The sequence below is a fragment of the Sus scrofa genome, chromosome 16 (assembly GCF_054392235.1).
Source record: "Sus scrofa isolate SSC_HxYL_T2T_F1_AM1 chromosome 16, Sscrofa_HxYL_maternal_Yorkshire_Landrace_v2.0, whole genome shotgun sequence".
Lineage (NCBI taxonomy): Eukaryota > Metazoa > Chordata > Mammalia > Artiodactyla > Suidae > Sus > Sus scrofa.
Genome location: NC_139398.1, coordinates 49218847 through 49225121, shown reverse-complemented (window position 1 = coordinate 49225121; position 6275 = coordinate 49218847).

Below are 6275 nucleotides of genomic sequence, written 5' to 3'. Positions count from 1 at the left end.
GAGTTCCTGTGGCGCAGTGGTTAATGAATCCGACTAGGAACCATGAGGTTGAGGGTTCAATCCCTGCCCTTGCTCAGTGGCTTAAGGATCTGGCGTTGCCATGAGCTGTGGTGTAGGTTGCAGACACGGCCCGATCCCGTGTTGCTGTGGCTCTGGCTGTCGGCTACAGCTCTGATTAGACCCCTATCCTGGGAACCTCCCATGTGCCATGGGAGCGGCCCAAGAAATGGCAAAAAGACAAAAGAAAAAAAAAATCTAGACTAGCATGCTGATTTCATTTGCAGATATAATATTTAAAAACTCATTTTGATGACTGAGTCCAATTTTCTTTTCTAAGAAGGAAAATGTTAGATTCTAGGAGGACACGTTTCAATAGGAGTATGATCCTGATTTTTCTAAGGATTTGGAATATGGCACTTGGCTTTCTTGATTGAAGCTCATATACTAAGAAACCCATAGTTAAAGGAATCTCATTCAAGAAGTGTATAGACTCCACATTCCTAACACCTTCCACTACTTTTAGGCCAAGGAATGTGATACATCTGGAATAACTACCCTCAAAGGAATTCCTTTGCCATCGCATCTCTCTTCTCTTCTTTTTTTGTTGAGTTGTTCTTTTGTCTATTGTGAATAGTACCGCTATGAACACCTGTGTACAAGTTTTGGTTGGACATATGTTTTCAATTCTATGGGGCTGATACCTAGGAGTGGAAATGGTTGGTCATATTTTTTTTAACTGAAATATAGTTGATGTACAGTGTTATATTAGTTTCAAGCATGCAACATTCAATATTTTTATAGATTGATTCACTTTAAGTTGTTATAAAATATTAGCTATATTCTCTATGCTATCTGTTACATCCTGGTATTTAATTGATTTTATATCCAGTAGTTTCTACGTTTTAGTCCCCTTCCCCTGTCTTGCCTTCCCCACTCATCCTCCTCTCTCACTGGTAACCACTAATTTGTTCTTGGTGTCTGTATGTCTATTCCTGTTTTGCTCTATACATCCATTTGTTTTATTTTTCAGATTTTACGTGTAAGCGAAAACATAGTATTTGTCTTTCTCTGACTTAGTTCATTAAACATAATACTCTCCAGGTCCATAACAGGTTGTTGCAAATGGCAAATTTTCATTTTTATGACTGAATAATATATATATATATATATTATATGTAATAATTTTGTTATATTAAATTATTATATATTATATATTATTTGGCTGAATAATTATATATATACACACACACAGCACATCTTTTTTCATCTATTAATCTTATTAATCTGTTGATGGGCATTTAGGTTCCTTCAATGCCTTGGTTATTGTAAATTGTTCTGCTATGAATTTTGGGTTGCATGTATGTTTTCCAATTAGTATTTTCATCATCTTTAGATATAAATCCAGGCTTGGAATTGCTGGATCATGTGGTACTTGTATTTTTAGTTTTTTGAGGAAACTCCATGCTGTTTTCCAAAGTGTCTAGACTAACTTATATTCCCACCAACAGTGTACTAGGGTTCTTTTTTCCCCATACCCTTGCCAACATTTATTATTTTTTGTCTTTTTTGTATATCTGTTATTGTCTCAACTCCCTTGGGCAAATGGTCTTCTGTCCTATTGCACAGCAATACAGGATAAATACTGCCATTGTACAACCACAGCTCAAAACCGACTAAGTTTTTTGTTATCATGTACAGGGAACATATTCAGGATGGACTTGGACTGTTGTAAAAACCAGACCTGAGGGATTTGTTTAGTTCTGCTTATGCTGGTTCTAATCTGCAAGTCTGCAGCTATCTTTTAAAAATTATTCTAGAGCTATACAGAAATTAGAACATTATCAAAACTCTCTGGCACAATCCAATACCATGCAAAAAAGTAACTCACTGTGCAAAAAATTTGAGAGTCAATGCGTCTTCAAATTGAAATGGTCTTGAAAGACTATGCAGGCCTCCCCATCTAGTGCACTTATTTGAGGATGAAAGCAGAGAATGGAAAATTTACAGCAACCTTGCTAACTAGAATCTTGGATTAAAAACAAAAACAAAAAAGGAAAAAAGCTTTGAGGGCATTTAGTTCTATTCTTCTATGAAATGTCTTCCCAGTACACAGGAGAGAGGAACTCTCTTTCAACTGCCCCTTCCTGGATTTAATTCTTAAGCTCCTTCAGGCCATGAGGGCATTAATGGATACCTAATAATCTGCATCAGTCACACAGGGAATGGAAAATCCCACAGACATTAAACATACCAAGCCAGGGTGGATGTGCAAGGCGGGGTTACATGGTATTGGGTAGGGGAGGAAGAGGCCCAAGAATCTGGGATGTGTTAAAGCAGAATTGCCCATCTTGCCCTTTCTGCTTTTTTCTAGTCCTACTTACAAAGCATCACATTGTCATCTGGGCAATTCCTAAAAGCCAATCTGAAAGATTATGCACTGATCAAAGGGGATGTAGGTGGTAGGGAGTTCAGCCCTATTTGCAACTTTTCTGGAGGGAAGGAAAGGGAATGCTAAATCTGTTTGCCTTCTGCAAACATTAGCTATCCAGTTAAACAAAATTGGCCTCAAATTTGCCGTTAACATAAAAATTTTAAGTGCTAGTTATCATAACTAGTGATGAGGGTAAAAGTGATAGAAAAATTCTAAAAGAATCATCTAATCTCAATATTATAATAAAGCTCTAGTAATGGAGAAGAACAAGTTCATACAAAGCAAATTATCTTAGTAACAAAAAATGGAAATGCAGCTTCAAATTTTAATTTTGTCAAGAAAAAGGGTAACCCAGTCCAGTGATGATATCACTAAGATGAATGAAATTCCTGGAACAATGAAGGGCTTCTCTTTTATTTTCCTCTTTTTCCTACAGAGAAACCTAGCTTAGTTTTTCCAGTATTAGTATTAGAAAACTACTAATATTAGCAATAGTGTTTTACTTGTTATAGCTAAGAGATTCTATTTAGAAATTAGTCATTGTACAAGATACATTGCTATTAGTATTAATAGGAAAGCATTTTGTTTTAATATTTCCTAGTAGAAGAAGGCATGTCCTCTTTTCCAAGAATACCTGGTAGAGGTATTTGGGCCTTGCCTTACTGTTCCTTTAATGTCCTTAGGCAGAAATTCGAAAGATTTGCACTCTATTGCCACTTTTTTCCACAATGCATGTGTCATGTAAAGGAGTGAGTAAGTCTTGCTTATGCCACCTCAGCCTTCTGGATGGCTGTGTATTCTTGATCTCATACTCACCCCATGAGGCTGAGGTTGTACCCTTTCAGCATTAGGAAGAAGGAGCATCTGGATAATGACACAGTAATCTTCCTTGTCTACCAAACTGAATTCCTGTGACATCCCATAAAGTATACACACCATCTCCAAAAGTTTGATCAGGCTTTGGAGCTATTAAACTGTTTTATATGTATGTTATTTGCTTTGGAAATAGTCCTGATGTGCATGGTTTTTATCTAAGGTTTTACTCTGGGTAGATGGTCATCTCTGCAAATAAGGGATTTCAGTAAATTGACATTTATATTTTTTCTTTTTTTTTAATAGATATTTCCCCAATACAATTTTTTTTCTACTGTACAGCATGGTGACCCAGTTACACATACATGCACACATTCTATTTTTGCACATTATCATGCTCTGTCACAAGTGACTAGACATAGTTCTCAGTGCTAACAGCAGGATCTCTTTTTAAATTTTTTTTTCTTTCTTTTTACAGCCATACCTGTGACATATGGAAGTTTCCAGACTAGGAGTCAAATTGGAGCTGCTGCTGCCTGCCTACACTGTAGCCACAGCAACCCAAGATCCGAGTTGCATCTGCAACTTACACAGCGGCTTGTGGCAATGAACACACATTCTCACAGACTCTGTGTTGGGTTCTTAACCCACTAAGCCACAATGGGAACTCTGATGTTTATCTTTTTTGAGTCTGATTTTTTTATTCTTTAGTCTACTTAGCATTTCAAGTATGAATAGAGTGATCCTATAATTTATTATGATACCAGGAAAGCCTTTGTCTGGGAAAATGCTAAAAATAGAAGGGACACTTGGACACCAGACACACACTGAGATGGCCCCAGGCAAATCGAAACCATAGGTCATCTCACATATGAGCAAATGGGCTGAGAGATAAGGGACAGGACTCCAGACATGTAGTTTAAATAAGAGGTGTGGTAGAGAATGGCATTTGCTCTCAGCAAAAGCAGCAAGTACTTTTTAAAATGAAGTCTATGCCTATGAATTGTCCTAGTTGCTTCGTCAAAGAAAGAGTGAAGGCCACAAAGAAGCGGAACTTGTGGGAAGTCTGCTGACCTGCCAAACTGTGGGAGGTCACTCGAAGTATAGGAAAGGTCTCTACTAGCATTGGAGTTCAGTTAGTTCAGTGGGCAAAGTTAAGTTTTAAAAGATGGGGGCAGAAGAAATATATTCTTGTTCATGGCTCAAAGAATACAGCACCCACTCATCTTGAGTGCCAAAGTGAAAGTGAGATTATCATCTTGTCATTTTCACCACCATCAATCACACTGTTCTGAATGAGTTCTCTCATTCCATTCTCCTATTTCTTTTCATAGGACTTTAAGATGTATCAATGATTTTAAAACACCCATAAAACTTGCTCTACACTGATTATTCTCCGTGATAATTATCTTGAAAATTCTTAGCACCATTAGGACGTTACTGTGAGTACTGAAGATTGTGTTTTTACCTGCTTTCCCTATTTAGTTAAACTGATTGGTTGGTTGGTGCTGTTTCATTTATTAAACATTTTTGGAATCGAACAGTTTCTCTCTAATGTCAGTCAGAAACTGTTGGCCTTAATCAGTCTCCTGGTGATAATCCTAACAAGCATTTGAATGGGTCATGTCATGTCAACCTCGCCAAGCTTTGGAGATTTTGTGCACTGTTTTGACTGATTGTTGGTTTCCACTTCCTGCTTCCAAACTGCCTGGCAGATGACAACCTTCTGTGTATAATAACTTGCCATTTCTCTGCTGGATCATGGTAATTTTCAAGGTATTTTGAATGGCAATTGGTGAATAACAATTTTAATTGAAATTCAACCATAAATTGTACTATAATTGCAAGTATCTCTATAGAGGTGATGATACATGGACAAGTACCTTTATATACGTTGAAGTTTGCACATGTTCAGGCAGTTACCACAAAGCATAATTTATGCTTCTAGGAGCTGGCATATTGCTTTTTATTTAATTATGCAGTAAGTACCTGATTTCAAAAATATTAAAATATTGACAAAATATTCCCATATATCAAAAAAAAAAAAAAAACTATGGTGATATACTTGGCTGGTTAGTTTTGCACAGGGAATAAAAGACGCTGGAATGGCCAAATGGCAAGAATTTTCATAGTGACTGAATAAACAAGGTAAAAAAACAAGCCTTCTCTCACCCTTTGGTTGTTTTCATTCTGCTTTTTAGAATACAGACTAATTCCAAATGGTTGCATGTATTTATTTTTTATTTATTTATTTTATATATATATATTTTTATTACTCAAATGAATTTATCACATCTGTAGTTGTATAATGATCATAACAATCTGATTTCACAGGATTTCCATCCCACAGCCGAAGCACATCCCCCCACCCCCCAAACTGTCTCCTCTGGAGACCATAAGTTTTTCAATGTCTGTGAGTCAGCATCTGTTCTGCAAAGAAGTTCCATCTGTCCTTTTTTCAGATTCCACATGCCAGTGAAAGCATTTGATGTTGATATCTCATTGTATGGCTGACTTCACTTAGCATGATAGTTTCTAGGTCCATCCATGTTGCTAAAAATGCTGGTATTTCGTTCTTTTTGATGGCTGAGTAATATTGGTTGCATGTATTTAAGAAGCTGGACTGTGGCAATTGTTAGCAGGGCCTGACTTTGTAAGGTAGTCAAATCAGTTTTAAAACGGTGTGTTCAACAATAACCATGTGCAAACCTTAATTACACATGGACCTAGGGGTGTTATGAAGAATGTGATAGGGCCTTGTGGCCTGATGAGTAGAGAGGATGGACAAATCTGCTCTGGATCACAGCCCTTCCCCCTCCTACTGATTATATCCCCTTGGTTCTCATGATCTTCCATGGATCTGCAAAGTCCATTTTTATGAGTTATGCCTGGGGCTTCCTCTCTGTTTGCAGAGCCTGTGTGTGGGGTTCTGCAGGCTCACCCCCACCTGATACATCTCTGCATGTTTTACTAACTTAGAATGGTATTTGCGCTGCTTGGCTTCAAACCTCACTTGGTGATTATGACAACA